The sequence below is a fragment of the Pseudophryne corroboree genome, chromosome 7, assembly GCF_028390025.1.
Source record: "Pseudophryne corroboree isolate aPseCor3 chromosome 7, aPseCor3.hap2, whole genome shotgun sequence".
Lineage (NCBI taxonomy): Eukaryota > Metazoa > Chordata > Amphibia > Anura > Myobatrachidae > Pseudophryne > Pseudophryne corroboree.
The window spans coordinates 74,413,486-74,430,616 of NC_086450.1; the positions used below are offsets into that span (position 1 = coordinate 74,413,486).

Consider the following 17,131-nt stretch of genomic DNA (forward strand, 5'->3'; position numbering starts at 1 on the left):
CACGTCCTCTCCCTATCAATCTCAATGCACGTGTTAAAATGGCGGCGACGCGCGGCTCCTTATATAGAATCCGAGTCTCGCGATAGAATCCGACAGCGGGATGATGACGTTCGGGCGCGCTCGGGTTAACCGAGCAAGGCGGGAGGATCAGAGTCTGCTCGGACCCGTGCAAAAAAGGCTGAAGTTCGGGCGGGTTCGGATTCCGAGGAACCGAACCCGCTCATCTCTACACGGAACTGAAAAAAAAAAAAATCGCTGAAATCCACAAACATTGGCACAACGTCCACCTCCGATCAGGCCGTGAGTGCCAGGAACTGCACTGACTCTGGAGGATGCATAACGGCTTTGCAAGAAGGGAAATGGTGGAGACTAGAGAGGGGATTCAGCGTCAGAGGCTGGAGTGCATGGCTGCTCCCTCCTTTATTGCCTCTTCCCCCTCACCAATGTAGGGCCAGTGGTCTCTGCTGTCTCTTTGGGAGCTGCAAACAGCAAGAATGGAAGACCCTGATCAGCAACAGGTAGTGTTTGTGTGCTGGGGTGTAATTCATTGGGGCGATGCGGTAGTGTTGGAAGTGAAAGCACAGGGGCAGGGTGAGTGTCTGGATGGGTGTTGGCAGTGTATTACTAGTCCTGCTGCACTAGTGATCCCAGCTGCATACTAGGACGCACCATCGGATCATCGCACCCACCACTGGGCGGCTTGCAGCATCCATGTCGCCGCACAAGCCGGCCGTTGCAGAGGCCAGGAAATCTCTGTCCTGCAATGGAGATCCCTGGCCTCTCCACCCCCCCCCCCCTTAAACAGTGGCAACACGCCTCCGTTATTCCAAAGGGAGTCCGTCGCCTCCCCGTACCCTGAAACGGCATCAGACTGTCAATCCATCAACTACTCGCCCTGGATTTATACAGAATTTAAATTATTGCAAAATCAGCAGCGACTTATACATTTTGGTTGGGGGAAACAAGAGACCGTCCTGGTCAAACTAAAAGATATATGAATGCTACCAGGGCCATCTTGATAGCATTGTAAACCCTTGGCAAAGCAATGTACTGGGGCCCCTACACACACACACACACACATTCACAGGAATAAATGAAAAATAACAATAATAATAAATGACCCCTCCTGTGCGGTCTGTCCACATGCTTCCATACAGTGAATGTCTATCAGCACTTTGATTGGTGGATAGCTCCAGCCGTCCACCAATCATCATGCTGACAGCCGTACACTGTCTGGCTGCAGGCTGGGAGACCAGTGAAGAATGCTACCTGGCTACACAGGGTACATCTCCGTTTAATCTAAACTGGATGGCGACTGCTGTAGCTGTGTAGGGTTATCACACCAAGGGGCAGATTCAAATGGCAATGAATTGGGTCGCAACACTTTTTCCCATTTTACTTTTTTTTTTGCTACTCATATTACAAAATTGCGTTAACATAGGTTTAAATGGGAGGAACAGTGGCCTTTAGTTCTTGGCACCAGAATTTCGAGAACACTTTAAAAAATCCTTATGGTAATGTAAACAAAATGTCAGAATAACATGCAGTACCTCTATTACATCCCTCCTAATGAATAATACTGTATTTAAAAGCTGCTTAAATAGTAAATTATGACCAATAAAGACATTTCATTTTCGCTAAAGAGCAGATTTGGTTTTATTGTGGGACTGTATTTGGGGGTGTTGAATTAATGGGAAAAGGGGTTTTGAACTTACAGATGGGAGTTGGGCGACTGTGTTTTATGCAGTGCAGGTAAAAATATATGCGAATGCTGCAGCTGACAGAGGGCCTAATTCAGATCCTTTGAGCATTGCGTCCGCGCAGCGAAATCATCTCACTGGTGCGATTGCCTTTGCGAGTGGACACGGTGCACTAATTGGGGTTCCTCGTCACTTTACGAAGAAGACGACACCAACAACAGTCCAAAAACTCATTTCGACCTTTTCACCTGTCAACCTAGTACACGTCGACCTCCAGTGGTCGACCTAAGTTGAGTCGACCCAACGACCCATACCAAGAAGGGCAATTAAAATGGTGCATGGCCTACTTCACAAAACATACCCAGAAAGACTAAAAGATCTCAATATGTATAGTTTGGAGCAGGGAAGGGAAAGGGGGGACATGATATATGTGAAAGTTTCTATCAAGGGTTTTAACAAAGTCCAGGAGGGAAACATTCTCCAAATGAAGAGAAGCAATAGGACAATGAGTACATACACTGAGACTGGAGGAAGGGAGGGAGAAATTTGAGGAAAAATTACTTCACAGAAAGAGTAGTGGATAAGTGCAATAGCCTCCCATCAGAGGTGGTAGAGGCTAAGACAGTAGAGCAACTTAAACATGCATGAGATAGACATAAGGATATACTTACAAAGAAATAAGGAACAAATAAGGTTTGAGGTAAAAAATATGGTAAAAAAAGGGGCAGATTAGATGGGCCATTTTATCTGCCGTCAAATTCTATGTTTCTATTTAGGAAATGAAGAACATTGCAGAAAAAAATCGAATTAATGGGAAAAAAAAACTTCTCATGCTATAGCACCACCTAGTGCACAGAAGGAAGAACCATTTAGGAAAAACAATTCGCTAGAATCCTTTCTACATGTGATGGCGGAGCTGTTTATTTTCAAATCAAAGCAAAATTACCTAAAAATTTATAAAATCTTTATAAAGCATCAAGTGTCTTCATTGTATATTCAAATGCTACTTACAAGGAAACAAAACATTACAACCACAAGCTACAAAGCTGACTATCATACAGCCCACCAAGAACCTTATCAATCTGGCTGGTCCATTATGCAATAGGTAGCACCTATCCTTGTGTATCAATGCCTATTTTAGAGTGACCATATTATCCCTTTTACCTGGCAGGCTCATGGATTACACATGTTCTGTGGCTGATTAAAACCAGCTGAAATGTAGGCTTGAAGTCAGCCAGTCACAGAACCTGTGTAATCCATGACCGTCCCAGGTAAAAAAAGGGATAATATGGTCACTCTACCTATTTCCCTATAGATTGTAAGCATGTGAGCAGGGCCTTCCTACTTGTAGGTCTGTCTGTTATTACCTAGTTTTGTCCTATTGCTGTTGTTTCCAACTGTACAGGGCAACAAAATATGCTGCGCTATGTAACAAACAATAATAATTAGAGATGAGCGGGTTCGGTTCTCAGAGAACCAACCCCCCCCCCCCACCGCACCCCCCAGAACCTTGCCTTCCGAGTCGGGATCCGAGCCAGGCTCGGATTTTCTTTCTTGACTAACATCATCATCCCGCTATCGGATTCTCGCGGGATTTGGATTCCATATAAGGAGACGCGCGGCCATTTTCACTCCAGTCTCAGAGAGTGAGAGGACTTGTCCTCAGTGTGTTCAGTGTCTGTGTGTTGGGGCGGGAAAGTGGGGTGGGAAGTGTTGCGCTGCTCAGTCCAGTCCAGTGTAGTCACTCAGTGTATTGTGCTGCATCAGTCCAGGCAGTCACAGTGTTGGTGTTCTCTGCTGTCATATATCCAGTGTAGCTGTCTAAAGTGGTGCTGTGTTGTGCAGACCAGTGGTAGTGTCCTGTGTCATCAGTAATTCCAGTGACGATATACGCTGCTGCTATATATCCACTGCTGCAGTATAACAATTATAACAACCTGTTGGGCTGCATCAGACTAGTAGTAGTGTCCTGTGTCATCAGTAATTATTCCAGTCATTCCTGTGACGCATATGGTCTCATATAACTCTCAAAAAATAATGGAGAACAAAAATTTTGAGGAGAAAATAGGGAATGATCAAGAAGAACCACTGCCTCCTAGTGCTGAAGCTCTTGCCACTAGCCATGACATAGACGATGAAATGTCATCAACGTCGTCTGCAAAGGCCGATGCCCAATGTGATAGTAGAGGGCGTGTAAAATCCAAAAAGCCAAAGTTCAGTAAAAAGACCCAAAAAAGGAATTTAAATGGTCTGAGGAGAAACGTAAACTTGCCAATATGCCATTTACAACACGGAGTGGCAAGGAACAGCTGATGCCCTGGCCTATGTTCATGACTATTGGTTCAGCTTCACATGAAGATGGAAGCCCTCATAACTGAGGCCTTGACACTTATGTTGGTGTTAGATGTGCGCCCGGTATCCGCCATTAGTGCAGTGGGATTTAGACAATTGATGGAGGTATTGTGTCCCCGGTACCCAATCCCATCTAGATTCCACTTCACTAGGCAGATGATAGCGAGATTTTGCCATTTAATTCCAGTGATTTGGACATATATATATTTATATATGTGATTTATAATTATTAATTACAGTGATCTTGAAAATTAATTCCAGTGATTTATAATTAATTCCAGTGGGAATTGTTTGTGTCGCTTGGCTTAGTCATACAGCTACCTCATTGCACCTCTTCGACATCTTTGCATGAGGTGCTGGTTGGTGCCTAGTTTTTGAAAAGTGCCATCCTGTGTGACACTGCCGTATGAGTCCTGGGGTACTGCCGTATAAGTCTACCAATTGCTGAATTCTTTTAAAAATGAGTGGAGCTCGCTGGAAATGCTGTCAGTGGACCGAACAATTGCGGCCCACTCTCGACATTCAGCCACTGCGTGACACTACTAGATGTGTCGCTTAGCTTAGTCATACAGCAACCTCGGTGCACCTTTTTTTCTTCTTTGCATCATGTGCTGTTAGGGGCCTTTTTTGATATCTGCCCTCCTGTCTGCCACTGCAGTGCCACTCCTAGATGGGCCAATTGTGTGTGTCGCTTGGCTTAGTCATACAACTCCCTCATTGAAATTCTTTTTCTTTTTTACATGATATGCTGTTTGGGACCTTTTTAAAAAAAATATATCTGCCCTCCTGTCTGCCACTGCAGTGTCACGCCTAGATGGATCTAATGGTTTGTGTCGCTTGGCTTAGTCACACAACTACCTCATTGCAATTATTTTTCTTCTTTGCATCATGTGCTCTTTGGGGACTAGTTTTTGAATAGTGCCATCCTGTCTATAACGGCAGTGCCACTCCTAGATGGGCCAGGTGTTTCTGCCGCACACTTGTGTCGCTTAGCTTAGACATACAGCCACCTCGGTGCAACTTTTATTGTGAGGTGCTCAGAATAGACTGGAAATGATTGTTATTGAGGTTAATAATGTATAGGCTTGAATGGCCTTTAGCTGCTCCTCCATCCTCTGAAGCATATAGAGGGTTGAATTCCACCTCGTTACCACCTCTTGCTTCAGATGATGGCAGGGCAGGTTGAGGGATGTTTGGTGGTGCTCCAGTCTTCTGTACGCGGTGCCTGAACGCAGAAAGTGGTCCGCAATTCTTCGGGCCACCGACAGCATCTCTTGCACGCCCCTGTCGTTTTTTAAATAATTCTGCACCACCAAATTCAAGGTATGTGCAAAACATGGGACGTGATGGAATTTGCCCAGATGTAATGCACGCACAATATTGCTGGCGTTGTCAGATGTCACAAATCCCCAGGAGAGTCCAATTGGGGTAAGCCATTCTGCGATGATCTTCCTCAGTTGCCGTAAGAGGTTTTCAGCTGTGTGCCTATTCTGGAAAGCGGTGATACAAAGCATAGCCTGCCTAGGAACGAGTTGGCGTTTGCGAGATGCTGCTACTGGTGCCACCGCTGCTGTTCTTGCAGCGGGAGGCAATACATCTACCCAGTGGGCTGTCACAGTCATATAGACCTGAGACTGCCCTGCTCCACTTGTCCACATGTCCGTGGTTAAGTGGACATTGGGTACAACTGCATTTTTTAGGACACTGGTGAGTCTTTTTCTGAGGTCTGTGTACATTTTCGGTATCGCCTGCCTAGAGAAATGGAACCTAGATGGTATTTGGTACCGGGGATACAGTACCTCAATCAAGTCTATAGTTGGCTCTGAATTAACGATGGATACCGGAACCACGTTTCTCACCGCCCAGGCTGCCAAGGCCTGAGTTATCTGCTTTGCAGCAGGATGACTGCTGTGATATTTCATCTTCCTCGCAAAGGACTGTTGGACATTCAATTGCTTACTGGAAGTAGTACAAGTGGTCTTCCGACTTGCCCTCTGGGATGACGATCGACTCCCAGCAGCAACAGCAGCAGTAGGCGTTACACTTAAGGATGCATCGGAGGAATCCCAGGCAGGAGAGGACTCGTCAGACTTGCCAGTGACATGGCCTGCAGGACTATTGGCTTTCCTGGGTAAGGAGGAAATTGACACTGAGGGAGTTGGTGGTGTGGTTTGCAGGAGCTTGGTTACAAGAGGAAGGGATTTAGTGGTCAGTGGACTGCTTCTGCTGTCACCCAAAGTTTTTGAACTTGTCACTGACTTATGATGAATGTGCTGCAGGTGACGTATAAGGGAGGATGTTCCGAGGTGGTTAACGTCCTTACCCCTACTTATTACAGCTTGACAAAGGCGACACACGGCTTGACACCAGTTGTCCGCATTTGTGTTGAAATAATTCCACACCGAAGAGCTGATTTTTTTTGTATTTTGACCAGGCATGTCAATGGCCATATTCCTCCCACGGACAACAGGTGTCTCCCCGGGTGCCTGACTTAAACAAACCACCTCACCATCAGAATCCTCCTTGTCAATTTCCTCCCCAGCGCCAGCAACACCCATATCCTCATCCTGGTGTACTTCAATACTGACATCTTCAATTTGACTATCAGGAACTGGACTGCGGGTGCTCCTTCCAGCACTTGCAGGGGGCGTGCAAATGGTGGAAGGCGCAAGCTCTTCCCGTCCAGTGTTGGGAAGGTCAGGCATCACAACCGACGCAATTGGACTCTCCTTGGGGATTTGTGATTTCGAAGAACGCACAGTTCTTTGCTGTGATTTTGCCAGCTTAAGTCTTTTCTTTTTTCTAGCGAGAGGATGAGTGCTTCCATCCTCATGTGAAGCTGAACCACTAGCCATGAACATAGGGCAGGGCCTCAACCGTTCCTTGCCACTCCGTGTCGTAAATGGCATATTGGCAAGTTTACGCTTCTCCTCAGACGCTTTTAATTTAGATTTTTGGGTCATTTTACTGAACTTTTGTGTTTTGGATTTTACATGCTCTCTACTATGACATTAAGCATCGGCCTTAGCAGACGACGTTGATGGCATTTCATCGTCTCGGCCATGACTAGTGGCAGCAGCTTCAGCACAAGGTGGAAGTGGATCTTGATCTTTCCCTATTTTTTTAACCTCTACATTTTTGTTCTCCATATTTTAATATGTGGAATTATATGCCAGTATCAATAGCAATGGCCTACTACTATATATACTGCGCACAACTAAAATGCACCACAGGTATACAATGTAGATGGATGGATAGTATACTTAATGGATGACGAGTGACGACACAGAGGTAGGTACAGCAGTGGCCTACCGTACTGCTATATACAGTATAATGGACCTGGTGGACACTGTCAGCAAACTGCTAAACTAAAATGCACCACAGGTATAGGAATGTAGATGGATAGTATACTTAATGGATGACGACACAGAGGTAGGTACAGCAGTGCACTCTGCACTGTACTCATCCTATATAATATTAAATTATACTGGTGGTCCCCAGTCCCCACAATAAAGCAGCACACTGTGAGCACAGATATGGAGCGTTTTTCAGGCAGACAAACGTATACTGGTGGTCACTGTCAGCAAAACTCTGCACTGTACTCCTGCTATAGCTGCTCCCAAGTCCCCACAATTAAGCAGTGTGAGCACTCAGCACAGATATATCATGCAGCACACTGAGCACAGATATGGTATGGAGCGTTTTTTTCAGGCAGAGAACGGATAAAAACTGGTGGTCACTTATCAGCAAAACTCTGCACTGTACTCCTAACAGCTGCTCCCCAATCCTCCCCACAATTAGTAATAAACAAGCAATCAACTGTCTCTTCTACAAGAAATAAACGGAGAGGACGCCAGCCACGTCCTCTCCCTATCATCTCCAATGCACGTGTGAAAATGGCGGCGACGCGCGGCTGCTTATATAGAATCCGAATCTCGCGAGAATCCGACAGCGGGATGACGTTCGGGCGCGCTCGGGTTAGCAGAGCAAGGCGGGAAGGTTCGAACCTGCCTCGGACCCGTGTAAACAAGGTGAAGTTTGGGGGGGTTCGGTTTCCGCGAAGCCGAACCCGCTTATCACTATCCCAAACCTCTTTTTTTTCCATGTAAGAAGTGACCCACTATCCAAAACCTCTTTTTTTTCATGTAAGAAATTACCCTTCACACATTTGCTTAACTATTACAGTCATGATCAGTTTTACATGGAAAGAACATCTCTGTGTAAGTTATTTACAGAAGGAGAGGGTCAGAGAATAAAGGGGTTCTTCCTTTTGAGGTAGGTTGAAAATAGGATTTTGGTACTTACCAGGTAAATCCTTTTCTTTGAATCCATAGGGGGCACTGGAGTACTCTTGGGATATGGACGGGCGTAGCCGAACAAAGGCACTGAATATTTAAATTTAGGACTCTCCCCCCTCCATATCCCCGAGTACCTCAGTGTACGACCTCAGTGTTTTTTACTGAGCGAACAGGAACTATATAGAGAGGTTGACAATGGAGAATACCTATAACATAACGGACAACAACAAAGTTGACCCATGACTTTACTGTCAACTAAACAGTTGACACCATAACCGATAGAACTTTATAATTTGAACCAATCGGTGAAAATGTGTTACCATAAGCTCCTTTGAGCTTAATACCACCCAAGTAAAACGTGTTCACTAAGCTCCCTTGAGCTTAAAACAACCCAGGTAAAACTGCTCTGGGTGGGCGTCCAGTGCCCCCTATGGATTCAAAGAAAAGGATTTACCTGGTAAGTACCAAAATCCTATTTTCTTTATCATCCACTAGGGGTCACTGGAGTACTCTTGGGACGTACCAAAGCTTCCCTCGTGGGCGGGAGAGCTGTTTGATACTTGTAACAGTAGGCAGCCAAAGCTAGATGCTGATGCCGCCACCATTCATAACGTGTAACCGTGCACAAACGTGGTGCACTGAAGGCTATGTAGCCGCGTTGTAGACGCTCCACGACCCGCTGGGTCTGACATTCCCACAGAACCTGTGGAATGAGCTATTACTGACGTAGGCGGTTGTAACTTAGTCTTAAAGTAAGCCTGACTTGTAGTCATTATTATCCAACTGGATAATGTCTGCTGAGAAACTGGCTAACCCCAGTTGGCAGCATCATAAAGAACAAACAACGTATTCATATCACGTACTGTAGACGTTCGGAACATATATAACGCGTAACGCGTGTACCACATTCAGAATTCTAGAATGTGCTGTCCACACAGAAACCACTATTGGTATATTGATGTGAAGAATACGAAAGCGGATTTCTTCCGAAAATCTGCTTTGTCATGAGAAAACTCAAATACGGTGGCTTGGAATACAAGGCACCCAAATATGAAAACAAAACCCTTGCCGAAGCCAAGGCTAGAAGAACAATGTTTTCCAAAGTAAGAAACTTAATCCCCATTTGTTGTAAGGGTTCAAATATGCAAACTGTAAGAAATGTGAAGCCAACCTCAAGTTACCTGGCGCTGTAGGTGGGATAAATAGAGTCTGAACTTTGGTGACACCTTGTATAACGGTGTGTACAGACGCAATAAAGACAAACGTCTTTGAAGATAAGTTTACTGCACAGATACCTGCACCCTCCGTGCAGGTAAACGCAGTTTTCCATCCCACCCCACGGTAACTTGAAGGATGATGTCGGAAACTTCCGAGGTTTACGACTTATGTAAGCACACAAATTTTTGTAATAATGAGCTGCCTTAAGCGGCCTACTAGCTCGTAACATGGTTGGTATAACCGATACTGTAATGCTCTATTTCTTAAGAGGGCGGTCTGAACCCTCACCCCATCAACCGCAGCTGCGGTACGTAGGTAATAGGTACATAGGTAAGTATGGGCAAAAAAAACGTTCCCTGATGTAACAGGTTGGACGTATTATGAGCGGGCCAAGATCGTGTGCAAGTATTCCTTGGAAATTCGAGAAGCAACTTCTTCGAAACCCATGAGATACCACCAGTATGACTGTGACGAACTGTCTTATGATCCGTTTTGGCAACGGATAGAGCAGCGGAAAATGGTGGAGCCAGATACACGATGCTGAATGACCACATGAATGTGAGAGACTCCACCGCCACTGCCCTTGTGATCTGTTGTTTTGTACACATACTGAGCTTTTGTAATTGTGGCGAGATGCCATCATGTATACCTGAGGGTAACCCCCTTCTGTGGACTCACATATGAAACACCTCTGGATTTCATGTCCAGTTTTCAGGATCCAAATCCTGACTGGTGAGATCATCTGTCTAACAGATGTCCACTCACGGAATGATCCCTTGATATTTTCACATAATGGTGTTCTGAGTCATTGAGGATTCGAGTTACCTGGCGCATTGCCATGCGGCTTTTTTGTGTATGCAACTGCCGTTGCGTTGTCTGACTGCCCCTGGTCAGACTGAAAGCGAAGCATGTAGTGCATTGTAAAATGCACGGAGTTCCAGGACATTTATCGACAGCAATCTGTCGTGATCCTTTTAGAACCTTTGTCGCTGATCTTTTTTAAACTACAACTTCTGACCTCTGCGACTCTCGTCCAGAGTATTATACACCCTCGCCCCTCTGTGGGAACCGCGAGTGAAGGCGGCGAACTAAATCGCTTCTTAACAGGTGAATACACCAATGTACCGTTAGTGTGCGTGATTTGCACTAATTACTAGATGTACATTTGTTCTTGCTGGTGTAGTAGGTAAATATCTTTGATTTACCGTATTTATAATCTTACCTAGGAATTGACATCGTTTAGACGGAATTATATTTTGAACGTGATCTGCCACCGCAGTATACATTAGTAGCGCAAGTTAGAGGAACTTTGTTGAGACAGAGTTCTTATGAGCAGATCGTCTAAGATAGAGAAACTCTGTTGCGACAGAGGTTTTATGTGAGATGAACTATCATCTTCCAACATCACTTTGGTATATACCAGAGTCTAAGAAACGGTAGACCTGAAATGGTTAATGGTTGTGGCGATTTGCAAACGCTAAAACCTGTGATGAACAAACCGGAATGGGTATATACGTATTGTGAAGATCAAGTGCAAGTATTCAATTTTGTGGCTCCAATATGCCAATACTAACCGCAGCAAATCCATTTTCAAACTGCAGTAAGTGACTTGCTGATTGAAACTGCGACGGAGCTGTATGGTTTTGTTACCCCAAACAGAGGGGAATAAGCAACCGTGACTCTGTTGTTGTACTACTGCCTGTATTATAAAGACAGCTGAAACCCAGCAGAGACTAAATGGCTACCTGCCAAACCGTTCGACTGAGGCAGTCATGTCCTTTAATCTGTAACTAGCTGAGACCTCCATGAGTTGAAGTCTGGAAACCCCGCAAAAGTAACATGTAAAGACGCGCTTCCACAATTGGAAAAGAGGTCATCAAACTACTGGCTTGCTGACCGTAGCGTCCTGTCGTTACAAGGCGTGAGTGTTTTGTACCACCGCCTTGAAAAACTGAAGTCTAAAGGGATTAAACGCCGGCACAAGTATTCCGTTTTGATACTGGATGCGGTAATGGCTGAATATCAAATTTAGGACCAACAAGCTGTGGCCTTGTCGTGCTGAACTAGCGACGATGAAAAGTGAGAATCGAAGTACCGTCGTTAGAAGCAGCTTTACAGATATACTCTGCAGCTTCTTTTAACAGTAATGTCATTGTTTCCATACATAGTCTAGTGACCCAAATGTTTCTTGGGTCTTTATAATGTTTGACACAGACGCATTTACCAATGGCGGATGGCGTCATCTTGGAAACGATTAAATAGTGGTCAAAGTCTACTAAGTGTAACAATGGAGACATTGACTCACTGTAATTTAGCAATGTATGTTGGCAACAACCCTGCACTATCTGAGTGCTGGTCTAATGTACCCTTCTCACTCGTAGTTATCGGTGTGAGATTTGACATAGAATCGTGCATTAAATTATAAGACCAGTTAAATAAACACTGTGGTACCCAAAGGGAAATTGGCCCTTTGGAAAGACTGTCTTTTGTTAGAGCTGGCGGAATAACTTCCGAGACTCCGATGTTTATTTGAATTGCCAATGCTTAAAATAGGACTTGAAAATTATTTTTAGTCTGCGCTAGAGCCTTACTCGCTATGCAGACAGACACCACAATAGGCAACGGACAGCCATTGCACGCCTTATGACGTTATCATGTCATATATATATATTTTATTGCTGAACAGCATATTAATATTAAACTCATGGTTGTTTCTCTCTACGGAAATCTTTAGTAAAAAACAAAAGATTTATTCGCTGTGAAGAGAAACCAGAGTAATCTTTATGTGAAAAGCAGCTCACATGGCATATGAAACCCGAACCAAATTCCTACTAACACCCCTGCGCCTCTGGTGGCTTAGAGATGTAGGGCAGGAATGTTCTACAATTATGTAGAAATACAGTTTACATGGCTAACTTATGCTGACCAAAAATTCCCACTAACACCCCTGCGCCTCTGGTGGCTTAGAGATGTAGGGCAGGAATGTTCCAGAATTACAAACTGGAAAACAACAGGAAGCATGGTTAAAATGGCCCCTTTGCCATGCTGACCGTGATAATCACAGAACAAATTACAAATGTTACCGTGTTAATCTAGCCTATCATACAGTATAATCACAGGCCGGGTACAACACATGCTCTATGAATAAATATATATATATATATTCCAGACATTAATATATTTATACAGCATCAATATAGGCTCAATAGCCTCTTACAATGTTAATAACAGCCATTAATATATATAGGCTCAAAAACCTATTATACTGCCACATCACAGACAGTAATATAGATTTAATAGACCATTACTGTCAGGACATCCTTATAAATATCTTATACATATATTTAACCTGGCAGCTTCCACCGGGTCTCTTCCCCCCACCGTCTCTGTACTGAGACTGAGAGAGCTGCGGCGGCCGACAGCCTTTGAGAAGAGATCATCACCTCTGGCCGTTGGGAGGGCGCCTGAGTGGGGAGAGCAGCGGTGTCGCTTTCCACCGCTGGGAAACACGCACGGCCGGACGGAGCGGCTGATAAGTATGGCTTCCCCCCTTCTCTGCTGTGTCTGAGTGGGGAGAGCAGCCACGTGCTGTGCGGCCGGACGAAGCTGCGGCCGAACGGAGCGCTCACCGTCTCTGTGAGAGCCTGCGTAGCGGCTGGGCATAGCGCGTCTGAGCTCCCCCTGCTGTCCAGCCGGACGGAGCTCAGTATGAGTGTTAACCCCTACATAGCGGGGCGGCAGCCTGCGCTGACCGCCCCGTTTCCCCAGCCTACCTTCCTGATTAAAATCAAAATGAAAAATTAATAAATCTTCCATCCAAGTGTGGGAATCCCACAAGCCGATGTTCGTGCTGTGAGCACCGAAAAAACACTGAGGTCGTACACTGAGGTACTCGGGGATATGGAGGGGGGAGAGTCCTAAATTTAAATATTCAGTGCCTTTGTTCGGCTACGCCCGTCCATATCCCAAGAGTACTCCAGTGACCCCTAGTGGATGATAAAGAAAACCCATTTCCCAGCACCATTTCACCTTGGGCTTTAGAATTAAAAAAAAAAAAAAAAAAACACTTTTATTACATTGCACATTAGTTTTCTTTACATTTGTATGGCACTTACCCTCCAAAAGAGCCTTATTGCCGGAGAGAGTTAGGGACTAGAGGCCATTCCCTTCTAGTTTGAAGATTTGAGAACCTCTGCTTTAGGACCTTGGTAAGAATACCGCTAAGAAAATACAGAAAAACCTAGGGATAAAGACAATCCCCTAGCCCTATGTGGGACAATAGGAGATATAGGGGTATGAGGATTTGGGGACACCTTCAGCACTTCGTACTATGGGACTGATTAAAGTTTGTCAGTAAAGCAAATAAGCAAGCACCTGGGCAAAACCATGTTGCACTGGAGGTGGGGCAGATGTAACCTGTGCAGAGAGAGATAGATATGGGTGGGGTGTGTTCAAACTGAAATAAATTGCAGCGTAAAAATAAACCTGACATTTTTGGGATACATGCAAAAGGAGACAGTATTTACTCTGCACAGAAACAATAGAAAATAGGATTTTTGTACTTACCGATAAATCCTTTTCTCCTAGTCCGTAGAGGATGCTGGCGACTCCAAAAGGACCATGGGGCACAGACGGGATCCGCAGTAGCCTGGGCACACTGAAAAGACTTAATCTGGGTGTGAACTGGCTCCTCCCTCCACGCCCCCCCCCCCCAGTCCCCAGTCATAGGAACCGTGCCCAGGAGAGACAGACATTTCGAGGAAAGATTTTTGTTTAAACTAAGGGCTACCAACATACCAGCCCACACCACAAACATACCGTACAACCAGAGTAACATTAAAACCAGATAACAGTATGAATTAACAACAGCAACAAGCTGAAACAAGAAATACACAACCCGTGTATAAACTAATTTAACTAGCAAGAAAACACTGCAAGTAACAGTCTGCACTGGGATGGGCGCCCAGCATCCTATACGGACTAGGAGAAAAGGATTTATCGGTAAGTACCAAAATCCTATTATCTCTTACGTCCTAGAGGATGCTAGGGACTCCAAAAGGACCATGGGGTTTATAACAAAGCTCCCAAACGGGCGGGAGAGTGCAGATGAGTCTGCAGCACCGAATGAGCAAACACAAGGTCCTCCTCAGCCAGGGTATCAAACTTATAGAACTTAGCAAAAGTGTTTGAACCCGACCAAAGCTGTAACGCCCAGACGCCTCGAGCAGCCGCCCAAGATGAACCCACTTTTCTGGTAGAATGGGCTTTTACTGACTTCGGCACCGGTAGTCCAGCCAAAGAATGAGCCTGCTGAATCGTACTACAAATCCAGCGTGCAATAGTCTGTTTTGAAGCAGGATGACCAATTTTGTTGGAAGCATACAAGACAAAAAACGCCTCAGTTTTTCTGGCAACAGCTGTCCTAGTGACGTAGATCTTCAACGCTCTTACAACATCCAGAGATTTTGGAATCGCCACAGCCTCCGTAGCCACCGGGACCACAATAGGTTGGTTAATGTGAAATGAAGAAACCACCTTCGGCAGAAATTGTTGACGAGTCCTCATTTCCCCTGGAAGTTCCTTCCTTGGGTGACTGCGCCCCAGCCCCGGAGACTTGCATCTGTTGTCAGAAGTACCCAATCCTGGATACCGAACCTGCGTCCCCCTAGGAGGTGAGGACTTTGTAGCCACCACAGGAGAGAAATTCTGGATCTGAGAGATAGACTTATCTCATGGTGCATGTGCAGGTGAGACCCGGACCATTTGCTCAGCAAGTCCCACTGAAACACCCGGGCATACCTGCTAAATGGAATGGCTTCGTACATCGCAACCATTTTCCCCAGAACCCGAGTACAGTGATGGGTCGACACACTCGTCGGGCTCAGAAGTTCCCTGACCATCGTCTGCAGTTCCAGAGCTTTTTCTTCTGGAAGAAATACTTTCTGTAAATACATGTCCAGAATCATGCCCAGAAAAGGCAGCCAAGTGGTCGGAATCAACTGAGATTTTGGCAAATGGAGTACCCAACCGTGCTGTCGCAGAACTGACAGTGACAAATTGACACTTCTCAGCAACCGTTCCTTGGACCTTGCCTTTATCAGGAGATCGTCCAAGTACGGGATAATTGTAACCCCTTGTTTGCGAAGGAGAACCATCATTTCCGCAATGACTTTGGTGAAAATCCTCGGAGCCGTGGAAAGCCCAAACGGAAACGTCTGAAATTGGTAATGAGAATCCTGTATCGCAAACCTGAGGAAGGCCTGATGTGAAGGACATATCGGGACATGTAAGTAGGCATCCTTTATGTCGACTGACGCCATAAAATCCCCCCCTTCCAGGCTGGCAATTACCGCTCGAAGAGATTCCATCTTGAACTTGAAAACTTTCAAGTATGGATTGAGGGATTTTAGATTTAGAATTGGTCTGACCGAACCGTCCGGTTTCGGCACAACAAAGAGGCTCGAGTAGAACCCCTACCCCCGTTGGGACGAGGGAACAGGAACAATGACCTTCTGTAGACACAATTTTTGTATCGCTGCCAGCACCACCTCCCTGTCCGGAAGAGCTACTGGTAACGCCGAAATGAAGAACCGGTGAGGGGGTATCTCCCGAAACTCCAGCTTGTATCCCTGAGACACAATCTCTAGGACCCAAGGATCCAGGTCTGATTGGGACAATTTCTGGGAAGGTAACACCAGGACCTTGCTACGGTTCATTCCCCTTACCAGTACCAGCACGGGACAAGCAAACCAGTGAGAGGATCTCCATTTTCAAGGAGTGCTAACCTATTGGAGGACTCATTACAGTGAACTGGTAATACCGTACAAAAAATTCCCAAGGATAAGGCTTCTTGCAATATACCCAGCATTTCAAGAAATTTTCATAAAACTCAGCAGTGTTGACTTTTGCCCTATTTTTAATTTGGTATTTTTATCAATTTTTATCTGTTGCAACAGTAATTATATGCTAATGTGCATGAAATTGATGGTTTATGTTCTAAATAAATTTCTTAATACATATATCTAACTAGTTACTAGCGCTGAATTGTTTTTACCTCTTTCATAAAGAAGCTACATTCGAATTTATCGTACTGAGCAATGCGAGTAAATCAGGTGTCAGCTGCGTCGACAGTCCCAAATCTAGCCCTGCATCCGCTCCCCCAATAACCACCTCTGGTGAATAACATTCAGCCTCAGACATACCGACACGTAGTACCGACACAGATACACACAGAACGTCCCAGCTAGGGGACAGGCCCACAATGAAGCCCAGATAGAGGACACAGAGGGAGTATGCCAGCTCACACCCCAGCGCCCATATATCCCGACAAAAGATATATGTACCCAGCGCTGCTTAAGTTATAATAAGAAGCACCACACTGCGCCTCCCCCCCCATCTGAATATCTCCCCGTTACATGTGAGAGGAATGTGGAGGTCCAGGCAGCGTCTCCTTCAGCCGCGTGTTGAAGGAGAAGATGGCGCCTGTGAGCCGCGGGACGAAGCTCCGCCCCCTTCCCGGCGCACTTTGGCCCGCAAAATTTTAAAATGAATAAGATGCCGGCG

General features: G+C 45.4%; 1 pseudogene; it reads right to left on the minus strand.

Moving 5' to 3' along the window:
* Positions 1 to 12,243: 12,243 nt before the first annotated feature.
* LOC134946904 (U5 spliceosomal RNA) lies at positions 12,244 to 12,346 on the minus strand (annotated as a pseudogene).
* Between the last annotated feature and the right edge of the window lie 4,785 nt (positions 12,347 to 17,131).